The sequence below is a fragment of the Myotis myotis genome, unplaced genomic scaffold, assembly GCF_014108235.1.
Source record: "Myotis myotis isolate mMyoMyo1 unplaced genomic scaffold, mMyoMyo1.p scaffold_m19_p_5, whole genome shotgun sequence".
Classification (NCBI taxonomy): domain Eukaryota; kingdom Metazoa; phylum Chordata; class Mammalia; order Chiroptera; family Vespertilionidae; genus Myotis; species Myotis myotis.
Genome location: NW_023416357.1, coordinates 61,143,970 through 61,159,950, shown reverse-complemented (window position 1 = coordinate 61,159,950; position 15,981 = coordinate 61,143,970). Strand labels below are relative to the sequence as shown.

The 15,981-nt window shown below is 39.7% G+C and overlaps 1 pseudogene; it reads left to right on the top strand.

The window, feature by feature from the left end:
* Positions 1-878: 878 nt before the first annotated feature.
* On the top strand, positions 879-15,481 carry LOC118656509 (annotated as a pseudogene).
* Positions 15,482-15,981: the final 500 nt, after the last annotated feature.

Genomic DNA, 15,981 nt, shown 5'->3' with positions numbered 1-15,981 from the left:
GAAATTATTACATGTTATAAAATAATATGGAAATTAAAATAAAAGGAGAAGCAGTGTTAAATGCTAAAAGTTAGCAGAGGCTGCACAATAGAATACTCCTTTAGAGAAGGGTGGCTGAGGAAGCTACCATACCTTTTTGAAATGCACTATAGAATCATTTAACTCTCGTGCCACATTCAACATATGAAAAAAAAAAAGGTTTTGTTTTTTAAAGTGCTTCTTAAGTAGCTTTCTCACCTGGGATAATAATGTGGTGAACAACTAACATTTGTATTCTGACCCGCTTAGCATTAATATGTTTATGTAAATTACTTTTCTGTCATAAACTAAATTTTATGCAAGTATGGGTCGAAAATAATAGGTTTCCCAGAGTTTCATGAGCCCAGTAGTAGAAGCTGATATAGAAAGGTGGGGGGCCTTGCATATATGGTAAACATACTAAGTTTTAGGAATTGGTTAATTGCAGTATAAATAATAGAACTATTAACATACTACCAACAGTTACATTTAAGGAAAATGAACCTATTCACTTAAGGCTTAATGAAATAAATTAAATATAAATATATACTTTTTACTAAAAATAATATAAATAAGGCCATGGTACTTAAAATTAATGGGAAAATATTGTAGTATTTTAATAGTAAAGAAAAAATAATCTATGCCTCAAACTCACTCTATAATGATCTGTTTTAAATGACTCTCTTAAACAGTGTGGTTTATATACATCACCTAACAAAAGTGCTTACCTGATGTAAACATCCACAGGTTAATTGAATTATTGTAGGGATTCAATCAGCGAGTTTGAATTTGAATTTGTCATGAGTGATGTATTATTTTTGCTTACTTTAGGGTAATGGGTATACTTGACAAGAGTCAGAATGACTGATGACTCACAGTACGAAGATTTTCTTAACACAGAGTGGTTGTACAGAAACACGATGAGAGGTAAACAGTTGAGGTGAAAATAAGTAAGCCTTCAGCTGAAAATGTGCACTATGCAATACCAATTCCTTGAACTGACTATAAACAGACACCAATATCAGGTTTCCAGTGCTTTCTGCCATAGGGCTTATTTTCTGCCAAGAAATGAAATTCATTCAGAATTGTCCCCAGAAATTAATCTTCTATGTGTTAAATCATATGTATGAACTAGGCACAGGAAGCTGATGCAATAATTTGTACCTTGAAGTCAGAAAATTTACCAGTGTGCATGCTTTTTGCAGTCAGTTTAACAGAGAGCAGGTCTTTGGCTTCACATAAAGTATACATTAAGAGCCTATCCTGTACATCATGCATTCTTTGCCTCCCTTTCATTTTCTGTTCACAGTCATCCCTTTCTTCATCTTATTGTTCCAGTATCCTACATCTGTGCTACAGGTTGGGGCTCCAGGCAAGCCATCTTCACAATCATTTGCGTGGTGATCTAATCCTCTTGTTTAGAGAGCTCACAAAACTGGATCAATAGTCCATTTCTTTCTGACATGGGCATACAGCCCTACTGCCACTGTGCTCTGTATAGGGGAAATGCTATAACTTGTTGCCATTTTTCCTTTGTAAGGTAACAACTCCAAATTTAGTAGAAATTCTTTGTATTTCTATTTTTATAGTCTTAGTTCTAGTTTTCTTTGGGGGCTCAGAAGTGTAGAGGCAAGCAACACTCTAGGTGTCATCCTAGCTACTGGCCTGAAGATTTATTTTACTTCAATTTCCACAGTGCACTCTTCTCCTGTTGTGACTCCACATTCTGCACAAATTTTCACTCTGTCAGTGTCTCATCTTTCATCTTTCCATTAAACAGATCTGTAACTCTCTCTATACTCCTGCAGTGTGCCCCTTGTCACTGCCTGTGTGCAGGGGCAAATGAAATCAGTGCTTTATCCTGGACGAGGCGATTTGGGGTAAGGACTTATGATCTGAAGAATCTATTAGGAATAATTTATTCTTCAAACTTCCCTTCTTCTCATTAAGAATTACTATTGGATAAATCCTGATTTCACAGTTGTATTTCCATTTTTCATACAACAATAGTCAAATGGAAAGAATTATAATATTGTGAGATGGAAAGAGATATTGGCTTATAGATCATGCCACGTTAACATTCTTGGAGAGTAGCAACTGCATCTACTCACTACTTCTCAAAGCAAAAGAATATAAAAGAGTTGTACTAGTTGCTCCATATATAACCTAGATGCAGGTCAAATAGAAACATCTCACTTTATTTATAGAAAGAAGGACTATTGTAAACAGAAAATGAATAATTCTACATTCTAAAGCTGCATTCAGTAATCCTATATAATAAAAGCATAATATGCTAATTAGACCAGATGTCCTTCCGGACAAAGCCAGGGCTGAAAGGGCTGAGGCAGAGGCGAAAACTGCGGCAGGCAGGGGCCGAGGGTGACAGGGGCCGAGACAGAGGTGGCTGTGATGGTGGCGGTGGCCAAACCCCTTGCACAAATTTTGTGCATCCGGCCTCTAGTAACCTATAATTTCTAAAGTGGACATTATCTAAAAATTTCATATTCCTTTGTAATTGGCAATAACATGATTATGTGAGACACACACCCAAACTGGGTTGATTCTAAATGATCCAACTGCATTAATCTCTTTAGCCTCTTTATAAATATGGGACAGATAGGCTGATATTTGCCATGATTTCCTTACCTGGCAAGGTGAATGATCATAAATAAAACTTTAAGAAGTCCCTAAATAATCTCTAGACCTACAGCAAGAAAGAGAAACAACCAAATAGAAAAACTCATGAACTGTCTGTTTTTCTTTTCAAAACTCCCTTAGGCACTAAATTCCCCTCTACACATGACCTGCTACTTTCACTAGCTCATGTTTTATCTCTAGCTCCAAAGGTTAGCAAAGGCAGTGACGAAAAATACATGTGCACTATATATATATTTAAATATATATTATCTACATATATAAAAAGCCAGTGGCCGTAATGCCAGAACGACCAAACGACCGATCACCAGGAGGTGCATGGATGGGTCCTGCCTGCGGCGGCTTGGCGGAGTCTGAGTCCCACAACGTGGGGGGGTCTGGGTCCCATGCAATTTCACGCACTGGGTCTCTAGTACACTATAATATACAGGATGCGGTAAAAGGAAGTTCACGATTGTGAGTACACAAAAAAACAAGAGTTTATTCTTGTATTATTATTAATTATTGTATGATTTCCCATACAAACAACTGTAAACCTGACCTGCCACACCCTGTATATATTGTATATACAGTATATATGATGGAGAATAAACGATTGCAAAGTAGTTCTACATAAATAATAGATTAAGACAATCACTATAAAGAATAATCATATGTTTACAGTAAAAAAGCTGAGATTTTTCTTTATGTTAGGCACACTATTATCTATTTTAATTATATTCTCTCTGCTATATTCTCTCTATTTCCACAATAACCAAACCTATTAGGTAGATATTATTATCCCCATTTAATAAATAAGGAAAATTAAGCATAGACAGTTTAAATATCTTGGGCAAAAGCACCCTTGGAGTTAGGGGCAGGGGCAGAATTTCAATCTATGAAATGATTGCCTGACTTAAAAACACTATTGTTTTAATTATAAAATCATCTCTCTTATTCTATTTGGAATGTGTTGTTATTGAGATCTGTTTAAGAGCATTTACAAAACGTGTCTGAAACATCATGAAAACTATACTTTTTATTTAAATAATTTTTGTTTTGCATTTTTTATAAAGTAAGACATTAGGGTTGTAGAGGGTTTTTTGTTTGTTTGTTTTTTAATTAAAATGGGCACTTTACCTGGATTTTATGTTTGAGAACCAACACAGTGTATCTACTCCAGTTGTTTCTTCACCACTTTTCACTGATTCTATAGGACTATTTTTTCAAATCCCATGTTCAATTGTAATTTGCTGTACAGAACCCATGTGAAAATGTTAATTCTACTGAATTAGGTCTGAATTATCCCCTACTCTTGTTTCTTGACTCTCTGTGAGCAAATCACAAAATTATTCCCAATGAATAAAATTGTTTGCAGAGTGGGAAGGGATCCCGGCCACCAGAGGCTCCCGGCTGTGGGCCCTGGCTGCTTGCCTGGGACCAGGTGGACTCTGTGGATGCTGTGGAGAGGCTGTCTTTATGTGGAGGTGGAGCGGTGTCCACTGTGCAACACCACCGGCCGGCAAGTGCATTCAGAATGGCAATTTCATCTACTTGGATGGCCTTGACCAAGAGAGGTTTTTAGACAAGAAGGAATGAATGGTTAAGCCAACTTAAGAGCAAGCAAGAAGAATTTCAAAAAGAAGTATAAAAAGCTATGGAAGGAAAATGGATAACAGATGGAAACTAGTGTCCTGCAAGATGAGGATTAAATAGCTGAAAAAACAATGTGCAAAGGAAATGAAGAAATGAAAAAAAATTCTGAAGGCTTCTCAAAAGCAAGGAAAAAGAATAAGGAGAAGATTCAGAGGCACAACTGCAAACTTGAGGACCTAGTAGAAAAAAAAGGCCATCGACTTAAAAAGTCATGATTAGCATCTGGCAGATCTGCGCCGATCTCATGTATTAGAGCTCACCTCTGTCATTTTTCCAATTAAGGAAGTAAAGACAGTGCCGTGACCTCCAGCACCATGAGCAAGCTTTGCTGAAGTGGAGGACGACTTCCACTCAGGGAGATGGGTCTGTGATGACCACAATGGGGACACCAGCAACAGCATCACAGGGTCTTGGATTAGCCTTCCCAACAGCTGGGACTACTCTGCCAACTATAATTGGGTGGAAGAGAAGGAAACCACACAGGGCCTGACATGGAGCATAACAACCTGCTTACTCTGTCAGCGCCCGCTGTGCCATGCAACTCAGCTGGCCAACATGTATACTAATAAAAGGGTAATATGCTAATTAGAGCAGACGTCTTCCGGACGACCTTCCAGACGTCCTTCCAGACAGAGCCGCAGCGGCTGCGAAGGGCCCAGGCTCAGGCCAGCAGTAGCAGCAGCAGCAGGGTAATGGGGGTGGCACCTTCCCCTGATCCACCAGGTTGCCTCCAGCAGAGGGAGGCCAGACTGTGGCTTTGGCTGGGGGCCGAGGGAGAGGCAGTTAGAGGTGATCAGGCTAGCAGGGGAGCAAGTAAGGGTAGATCAGGTCAGCAGGGGGGCAAGGTAGGAGTGATCAGGTTGGAAAGGGGGCAAGGTAGGGGTGATCAGGCCGCAGGCAGAGGCAGTTAGGGGCAATTAGGCAAACAGGCAGAGGGGTTAGGGGTGATCAAGTCAGCAGGCAGAGCGGTTAGAGGTGATCAGGCAGGCGAGCAGTTAGGAACCAGCAGTCCCAGATTGTAAGAGGGATGTCTGACTGCCGGTTTAGGCCCCATCCCGCAGTTACCTGTTCACTGGCTTCCTAGGATGAAAATGCTCAAATACATTCCTGACACTGCCCATTTTCTTAACCCTCACGTGTGAAAAGCTGCTTTCAGTTTTACTAGAAAAAGCAAGAAGAGATATTATGGTCTCATCACACATGCTGGACAGCAAAGTGAACTGCACACATTCTACTCCTAGTCAAAGCAAGCTTTTCAAAGCTTCTTTCTCTTTTTAATCAGATGTTCTGCTGTTTGGCATTGCCAATTTTTACAACCCCATATGAATACTTCATTTACTGACATCTGAGGCTATAAAACACCTTGGAAATCTGCTTCCAATTTTCAAAAAGTTGAGACTCCTTTGTACCTACACAGACAAATCAGCACACACATGCACAAACAGCTAAGCATACTCATGATTTTAAAGTAGAGTTGTAATTATTTAAATTATAAAGTGAACCAATAGAAAAACCAAAAACAAGTAACTACTGGGAGAAAGAGAAAGTACTATATGTATGTAATATCCTTAACTTCACAGAGGGGAATTAACTTGACACTCCATAAGTTTATGACTTACACAGTGTCCAGGGCACAAGTGCAAATACCACCAGATGAAACCAGGGAACACGAAAGAGCTATCTTTGGTTTAGGATCTGAGGTTCATTATGAAAAGGAAGAGACACTGATTTCATAATCTCTGAAGTTTCTGTAAACTCTGTAATTAATGCTCATTTTTTAATCATTTGCAAAATTTGAATCAAAGAGGACTTACATCCATATTAAGATGCAATTATCAAAGTATAAATTTATAAACAGATTGATAAATTATGTCGTCATCCAGTGCCCCCCCCAAAATGAGCAATTTTTGAAGGTAACCCAAGAAAATTTAAAGTAATTACTTCAAATTTAGATACAACTCTTCCCCCCTCCCTGCCTGGGAGTCTGTGCTATGAGATTCTTTACCCTTCCCCACATGGGCGTCTGTACTTGTTCTTCAATAAATCTCTACCTTTGCTATACCATCTTCAGACCATGGATTCATTCTTTGACTCCGATGGACAAAGAGTCCAGGGAACACTGTGTGTTCCAGTCCAAAAATCATGTATCACTATGACATATGTACATACATTATGCATATAAAGAGAAAATAAATTGAGTGTGGCATGGTAGAAATGGTGTATTTTTCTTACACAAGTCTTTTTCATATATAAACTTAGCTGAAACTAAATTAAATATGAACATTATTTGTTGCATTTGGTAGTTGCAATAGTTCCCAGTAGCTTAGCAACATTAGAGTCCTGACATGTCAATACATGAATATTTTTATAAACTAAGCTTCAATTAATGTATATGGTCTATGACCGGCTTATACATTAGCATAATAATCTCTAGGTCCATCCATAATGTTGCAAAAGGTAAGATTTCCTTCTTTTTTATAGCTGCATAGTATTTCATTGCGTAAATTTACCACAGCTTTTTAACCACTCTTCTATTGATGGGCCCTTGAGCTGTTTCCAGATCTTGTCTTTTGTACACAATGGTACTATGAACATAGAGGTGTATGTATTCTTTTGACTTGGTGTTTCAGGAGTCTTAGGATATATTCCTAGAAGCAAGATCACTGGGTCAAAAGGCAGTTCCATTTTTAGTTTATTGAGAAACTCTATACTGTTTTCCTTACAGTGGCTGCACCAGTCTGCATTCCTACCAATAGTGCACTAGGGTTCCCTTTCCTCCACATTTTTGCCAGCAATTATTGTTTGTTGATTTATTGATAGTAGCCGTTCTGGCAGGTATGAGGTAATATCTTATTGAGGTTTTAATTTGCATTTCTCTGGTTATTAGTGACGTTGAGTATTTTTTCATATGTCTATTGGCCATCTATATGTCCTCTTTGAAGAAGTGTCTATTCAGGTCCTTTGCTTATTTTTTAATTGTATTGTTTATAGATTTTTTTAAATGATTTTTATAAATAAAGTTGTTTTAGGTGATAATATGAATATATTTAGCTGGTTATTTTAAAAGCCTAATAATATAGTTATTAGGGCATGGATTTCTTATACTCCACTCTAAGAGATTGCCTTCCTGACCTTCTTATGTTTGTGTAGTGTCACATGACTATTCTCAGAAAGAGTCATGGGATAGGGGTTGCAAATGTTACTTGTTGGCCTACAGTTTCATTAAAAGTGTAAGATACTCCAGAGTGCTTTGTTTTTCTGTGGCATTTTTATGGGTAATATTTGAAATGTAAGCTGCCCTGTCAGTTTGGTTTCCTGAAAAAAATATAATAATCAGAAACTTCACTAATGATTCAGTGAGAATATACAGATTGATAAGAAATAGAAACATTATCACTCAAAGGCAATTAAATGTTGGGCTTAGTTATTGGCGCAGCATAATTTAGCATATCCTAATTGACACTTTATAAATCACATCTCAAATATAGATTGTTATGCCACTGAGAATGGACATGATGAAGCAAATGGGTCAATGGATAGTATGACGCTAATGGAGGAAAGACTGGATTTGAGAAAACTGGTTTAACAAAATTAGAAGAAAAATTCCTACTCTTTTTGTCTTATATTATTGCACTTTGTAGAATTTCCAGGTACACCTTGAATAAAAGTGATAAGAGAAACTATTTGTCTTGCTCCCAATCTTAGTGAAAAAAACATTCAACCTTTTAAAATTAGGTACAATATTAGTGCTAAGTTTTTCATAAATCTCTTTAGAAGACTATGAAAGTTAATGTTTATTCCTAACTAGGAGCCCAGTGCATGGATTTGTGCACCTTGAAAGGAACTGTGGGCCGCAAGGCTGTGGTGGGCACAGGGGCGGGTCTCAGCCTATCCTCCGCTTCCCACCCAGCCCCTCCCACTGCAGCCCCCAGTTCTCTGTCTCCCGGCAGTCGTGCTCCCACCACCACTGCTCCCACGCACTGATGGTGCTGGCCCCACTTGCACCTGCTGACAGCACTGAGCGATTGGGGCCGGTGCCAGCAGCGGGTGTGAGCAGGGCCAGCACCGGCAGCAGGTGCGAGTGCCGGGCAGGACCAAGGCACATGGGAGCAAAGAATTTTTAGTAACCACCAGAGGCTCACCCCAATGACAGCGACCGGTGCCCTGACTTGGTCTGGCACCCCCGCTCACCTGCTCCATCATCCTGGCACAGCCGATGCACACCTGATGATCAGGCGGCCCTGTTGGTCAGCACACATCATAGCGACAAGTTGTTCCGCCATTCCGTCTATTTGCATATTAGGGTTTTATATAGAGAGATTAGCTTAATTTTTTTTTTTTTAACCACGAAGAAATGCTAAATTTTACCATGTGGGTTTTCTAAATCTGATAATAATATCATATGATTTTCTTTTTCTTAATCTAGTTATGATGAATGACATATATTTGTTTCCCAAATATACAAGCAACTTTTTGTGCAGGGATGAGCCAAGCTTGGTCATGATTTCTTAACAATTTTACATATTATTGGATTTGATTTATTAAAATATTATTAAGAATTATTGCATTAATGTTCATGAGAGAAATTGGTTTCAATTATTTTGTTTGCTTATTAATGTCTTTGGTTTTAGTATTGGCCTCATTGAAGGAATGGGGACGTGCTTTGCCTTCTTTTACTTTCTAGAAGAGTATGTAAAAATCATATTAGTTAGTTCTTAAGTGTTTAATTAATTAATCAGTGAAAGGATCTAGGCAGCCCTGGGTTTTTCATTATGGGAGTTTTTTATTTCAAATTTCAGTTTATTTTTATTAAAGGTATAGGGTAATTCAGATATCTAGGATAATTCAGCATATCTACTTTTTCTTAAAAGAGGATTGGTAGTTCTGCCTTTCAAAATATATTTCCATTTGAGTTTTTAAATCTTTGACCTAAAGTTGTTCATAAAATCTTCCTATAATGCTTTGATGTCTTTACAACCTATATTGATGTCCATATTTTCATTCTTGTTATGGTTAACTTGCCACAGTTTCATAGATCCTGCAGAATACAAGGAATTCCTATGTCAGAGACACAGCTCTTTATAAGATCTGTTCAGTTTGCCTGATCTCCCAACTTCAGTGAGGAGATGTGAAGTGGCTAAGTGGATGCTATACATGTATTGAGTTTGTATCACACCTGAAGAGCCCCAAACTCAAGAACTCACAATCTTTTAATGGGGGATTACTGGCAAGCTTGCCCAACATTTACCCCAGAGGGAGACATTATTTTTATTATCGATTATCGGGGGCAGCAAACAAATCTGTCCTCTGCTCTGGAGGGAGACACCATCACTATCTTTCAGGACTGTTTACTCTTCAGACATTTTTATAAGATAGTCCAGAGCGAAACCTGTTAATGCCTTTTCTCAAAAGACATGTAGAAATGGAAGATACCTGTGGAGACTCATTTTCCAACTGATTTTCCCTTTCTTTCCATGATTAGTCTGACTAGAGTTTATCACATTTATTAAAATTTTCAAAGAAGCATCTGTTGGTTCCATTGATTTTTCTCTAATTTTTTATTCTTATTATTTTTAGTATTTTCTTCTTTCTGCTTGCTTTGAATTGATTTTTTTCTCTTACAGGTTTCTTAAGGTAGAAAGATAGATCATTAATTTTAATACTTCTTTGAAATATAAGCATGCATTTGTATAAACTTTTCTGTTATTCATTGAAAAATGAAATTCTAGAAACAGAATTTCATTTTTCCTCTTCAATTTAACACTAGCAGGTGCACATAATTTCCCTGATATGGCTAAGAAGGTCCATGTGAGAGAAGCATGACTTGTGCTGGATTTGGGGGTTAGGTAGAGAAAGATATGACATCCAGGAGCTGAGAGACTAATGACAAATAATCTTTTACACTGCCTACTCCCTCAAAAGTAAAGTTGTGCATGTTAAACTTTCATCAGTCATTCTTATCAATAAGTCTTCTGGGTGGCTGCATTAAGTTAGAAAGTGAAGAAAATAACAGAAACTTTGTGCCAGTGTGCTCCTGGAGAGAGTATTCACAGCACTTCCAAGAGCCTGAGATGATTGATGTAAAATGTATTATTTGTATTATAAATATAACTAGAAGAGACATAATAGCAATGGCAAATTTCGGGGTTTGTTGCTATTTTGGTGTCAATCATTACTAAAATTATAAAGTTACTAAGATATATCCCAAAGAGCTAAATAATCCATATGATCAAAAACCTGCATGAAGCAAGATTTAATATACATATGCTTTCTTACAGTGAGAAATGTGTTTTAAAGAAAGTAAAATTTAATTCAGCATTTAACCAAAAATCAGGTAGGACAATCATGTTCCAAACTGTTCGTATGATGTCAAGATAATCCACATATGTCTACAGAGACTTTATTAATAATATGCACCAATAGATATCTATAAAAACATAAATTAGAATTCTTATGGAAGTAATACTTCATTCTAATAAATTTGATCACCAAATTTTCATTCTTAGTTCTGAAATGAAGCTTACATCAAATAAATGAAAAAATAAGAAATCTCAGTTTTCTAGTAACCTCCTGCCTTGTAGCCTGAATCTGGTTAAAGGGACATAAGCCAGTTTATGAAATATTAGTGTAATTGTGCCTCCCACACTTGCCATACTTTTAGCTGACAGAGCAGGAAACCTTCTGCAACTATAATAAGCCTCTATCTATCACAACCTAGTTTCCTGAAATCTACACATAAATTAAAGTGAATTTAGATCATTTATTATTGTTTCTGCTGCTGATGCTTTTGTCTTGAAACTTCATGTCAGCCAAACCCATCATGTCACCAAAAAAAAAAAAAAAATCTACATTCATCTTATTTTTCCTGACAATCTCTGTTTTCATTCCGTTGTTTTCCTGTTTCCTTGCATGTAGTGACCATGAAAATGGATCTCTCATGTCTCCAATTTGAGGAGTTTAATTGACCAACTGCCACAGATGCTGCGTTCTGAAATATATAATTGCGCTTGTGTGAGGCCACACTTTCAATGACAGTTTCTGAGAAAGCATTGAGCATAGCAGGAATATTTAGGCAGACTTGTTCTCAGGAGATGTGCAACTCTTCTAATGGCTGACTTTAGTGTCAGCCTGGATGGAAGTTTCACAGAATTCTGCAATACTCTACAATTTTCTCTCTGCATGTCCTTCTCTCATTCACAAAGGTAAGGCCTGCATCATGTATAACCTGAAATTCTGAAGCACGACTTGAAGAAATTTGGATGAAGCCTCCCCAGGTTGTTGGCTGCTCACTCTGAACCTTCTGGGGTTGCAGAAGTGGCCTATCATTCCCCAGTAAGAGTTAGCCCTTCTTCCAAGATAGAAGATGCTGCAGAGGCAGCCAATGGTGCTTTTTCCATAGGGACTTATGAAGAGGGTTAATAAACTATGGTACCCATAGGGGTAAGATATACAAGCAGTTAACAAGGGTATCCATTAATACCTGTGGCCAGAAAATTATAATAGTAAATAAAACAGAAGATTCAAGGTCGTTACCACAAAAAAAGTCACAATTTTTTCCTCAGTTCCCAGACCCAAAGAGATGATTATATTCCAAGAAGAAAGGACTCTGTAATACAGTGGCAAGAATCTACCATAATAATTCACACAGGGTTGTGAGTGTGGGTGTTTTTTAACTGAACTTATACACATTTGCTCAGGTCACTGAATATTGGAGAAAGAAGGGAGTGGATACACAGACATTATAAGGACCATTGGGCCTAGGTTCTGAGTTGACATTAATACTGGAGATACAAAGCATCTCAGACCCATACTAGAGGAGCATGCAAGGGCCAGGAGTCCAGGCAAAGCATCATATTCTACCTAAACTAAATATAGTTAGAGTGAATAATGAACAATCAAAATAGCAAATATGCACCTCTTCCAAACTCCCCCAAATGTACTGATCCTCATTTATGTTTTATATATCTTAGTTACTAACACCACCATCTGCCAGTTGTCCAAACTCAAGGGTCTTCCATAACTCCTCACTCTTTACCTCTTACTCTCAATCAGTCGTTCAAATCTGCTGATTCTACTGGTTTTATGTGTCTTGAACTGATCAAATCTGCATCGTGTACTAATTGACCTCCTTCCAATCTCAGGTTTCCAAAATATATTCCAAGGATATGATGGATAAATCTACCTAAAATACACATTTAGACACTTTGTTTCCCTGCCAAAAATCTTTCAGTGTTTCCAATAGCACTTAGGACAAATTCCAAACTCCTTACTTTTGCATATAAGAGCATTCATAGACTGGCCCCCACCTCAATTTCAAACTTCATCTCTCAACACTCCTGCTCCCTCCTGAAAACTCCAACCCTCACCCCATCTGTAAACCAGTGTTCCCGCCATGTTGGAGTGCTTACAGTTCCTCAGCTTCCTCCTGGAAGCCTTCCATGATTCTGACAGCTAGATTAAGTGCATTCATATGCACCCTTATAACATCCAGCGCTTATCCTATCGGAGCAATCATTATGCCTAAACGTTAGTATATTTATTTTTCTCTCCTATTTTATTCATCTAGTACCTAGCATTTTCCCAGGTATACATATGTTAGATATCCAGCAGATGGTTTTTAAATGAAACAGTATTTTGAAACATTCTAAAATTTTTGAAAGAAAGATAAAGTTAGCTTTGGGAGATTTATTATCTTATAATACCTCAAATGGAGGATGAATCCCATGCAAATAAATCAGGATTCGTAATTTAAATGTAAACTTGGAATTAATAGAAATAATGGTCTCAATTAAACTAGTATATATATATTTTTCCATCTTTACTTTAGACTGCGGAAATAGATGTTTAAAGATATAACAACATCTGCATGAAGTCAAGAGTAGTACAGTTCTTTGCCAAAAATATTTACTGTGTGTGTTTCTGTTGGGTTATCAGACATACACACAGTCTTCATATTAAAAATCAGCACTCTATTTTAGTTTGAGTTATCTTTGCCAGCTCGTATAAAATCCACGAGGTCTGGGAGCTGAAAGGGCCAACTCTACTCCACAAAATGCTCAGCTATTTAATGAACATGAGAGTAGTCATTCTAGACTCAGAACAATGCATCCAAGGAATACTCCTAGGAGTCTAGCACATTTAGGAAACTTCTCCCCTAAGGATCATATCTTTATTCTTTCTCCTATGCCCTTCAAGTACAACAATTTCGTTTTTCATACTAACTTTATGCCCTTTTCTTCTGAGAAGGCTGGGTTGTTGTTTTTTAAGCATTTTTTTTTCTAGTTTCACAGATGGATGAAGCCACTTGGTAAGGGTAGAGACCACTTGAGTCTAGAATGACTACTCTCATGTTCATTAAATTTAGCTGAGCATTATCTTAGCCAAGTTTGAGGAAAAGGAAAATATTTTTTAATCATATATTTTATTATAGTATTTGCCTTAGACTAACCTCTAAGAGTTTTTATTTTTTCATATATTTTTATTGATTTTTAGAAAAAGAAAGGCAGGAAGAAGGAGAGAGAGAAACATCCATGAGAGAGAACCATCAATCAGCTGCCTCCTGCCTGTCCCCCACTGGGGATTGAGCCAGAACCACACTATGTACTCTGACCAGGAATCAAAGCAGTGACCTCTAGGTGCCAGGGATGACACTAACCAACTGAGCCACACCAGCTAGGGCTAAGAGTTATTTTAAATATTGGAATTTATGTGGGGTGGACAGAAAGTAATGTCTACACACTTCATAATTATAATTAGAAATTAGGAAGTCAGAATTAGATATTACTACAACTTTTCTTACTCAGTAGTTGTGTGACTTAATCTGTTACTTGTTCTTAAGTGTCTGCTTTCTTATATCTAGAATTGTATAATTATATCTATACTAGAGTCCCGGTGCACGAATTCTTCATGGGTGGGGTCCGACCAGCCCACCCCAATCAAGACCGATTAGGCTGGGCCGGCCAGGAGGAGGGGACACGGGAGGTTGGTGGGCCGGCCCTGCTCCCAATCAGGGTTGGGGGGCATCAGGAGTGGGGGCGACAAGAGGGAGGGGCCACGGGCAGTCGACCAGCCAGCCCCACCTCCTGGTCAAACTCCCAGTCCAACTCCCGGTCAAGGGGCATATTAGCCTTTTATTATATAGGATAATCAGATGGGTGTTTTTAATTAGAACAATGTGATGATCTATATAATGCAATTTATTTAATGCCTGGCACATAGTAAAGGCAAAGAATGTAACATCCATTAGGATTAATAACCTTTTCTCTCTGCTATTAAACTGGGCTCTAGCCAACAACGGTTGTACTTTATGTTGCCCCTCTGTTAAAATATCTGCTAAGTGTCATCCATTTGTGGGGAATTTTGTAATAACAAAAGTCACAATATGTTCTGTGTCCTGCTGCTCTGTCTGCTGTAATCTAGGCTATGTGACTGGTGTTTGCGTTACTAGTGCCACTGCTGCTATTCTTAACAGAGAGATTTAGATGGATATTATTTGATATCACAGATGGAGGGTATTTCCCTCTTCAAATTGTGCCTGCAGACCTGCTGCCACATCTTCCTCAACCTCGTGGTCACTGCACCAGGATTGATCAAGCGAGATGCCTGCTTCACTTCTCTTATGAACACCCTGATGACATCGCTACCTGCACTAGTGCAGCAGCAGGGGAGGCTGCTTCTCGCTGCCAACGTGGCTACCCTGGGCCTCCTCATGGCCCGGCTCCTTAGCACCTCTCCAGCTCTTCAGGGAACACCAGCATCCAGAGGTTTCTTCGCGGCCGCCATCCTCTTTCTATCCCAGTCCCACGTGGCGCGGGCCACACCTGGCTCAGACCAGGCAGTGCTGGCCCTGTCCCCTGACTATGAGGGCATCTGGGCCGATCTGCAGGAGCTCTGGTTCCTGGGCATGCAGGCCTTCACTGGCTGCGTGCCACTGCTGCCCTGGCTGGCCCCTGCTGCCCTGCGCTCCCGCTGGCCACAGGAGCTGCTCCAGCTGCTCGGCAGCGTTAGCCCCACCTCCGTCAAGCCTGAGATGGTTGCCGCCTATCAGGGTGTCCTGGTGGAGTTGGCACGGGCCAACCGGCTGTGCCGGGAGGCCATGAGGCTGCAGGCGGGTGAGGAGACGGCCAGCCACTACCGCATGGCTGCCCTGGAGCAATGCCTGTCAGAGCCATGAGGGGTTTCCACTGGGGATAGACCGGGGGGTGGGCAGTGAGGGAAGGTGGGAGGAGGCCTCTTCCCTGAAGCCCCCAAACTGGAATCCCCTTCCCAAACTCCCCCCCCCAAACACCCCAGCTTTCTGGCTTTTTCAAGGGCAAGGGCATGGTGCCCACCCTTCAAGTGTAAGGAACTGCGTCCCGCCCCCTGGGGCCGCTCAGGGGCAGGGGTTGTCTTGGAAATCAACGTGGCTGTCCCCGCCAGGACGGGGAAGATTGGAGTAGCTCCCAGGGAGGGGGCACTAGGTATCATTGTGCCCAATGTCTGGCTCCCCCATAGGAGGGAGGCCCCAGGGTGTGTCAGGGCTGGCAGGAGCTGGCTGCTTCAACCCATATGCCCTGCCGGCCAGGGTGTGGGCTCCCCTAAGCTGTGGTGCCCCTCTGGCCTCCCAGGTCCATATCCTTTAAATTGGCCGTTTTCTTCTTGCCCTTGGCCCTGGTGGGCAGAGAGCAGGTTCAG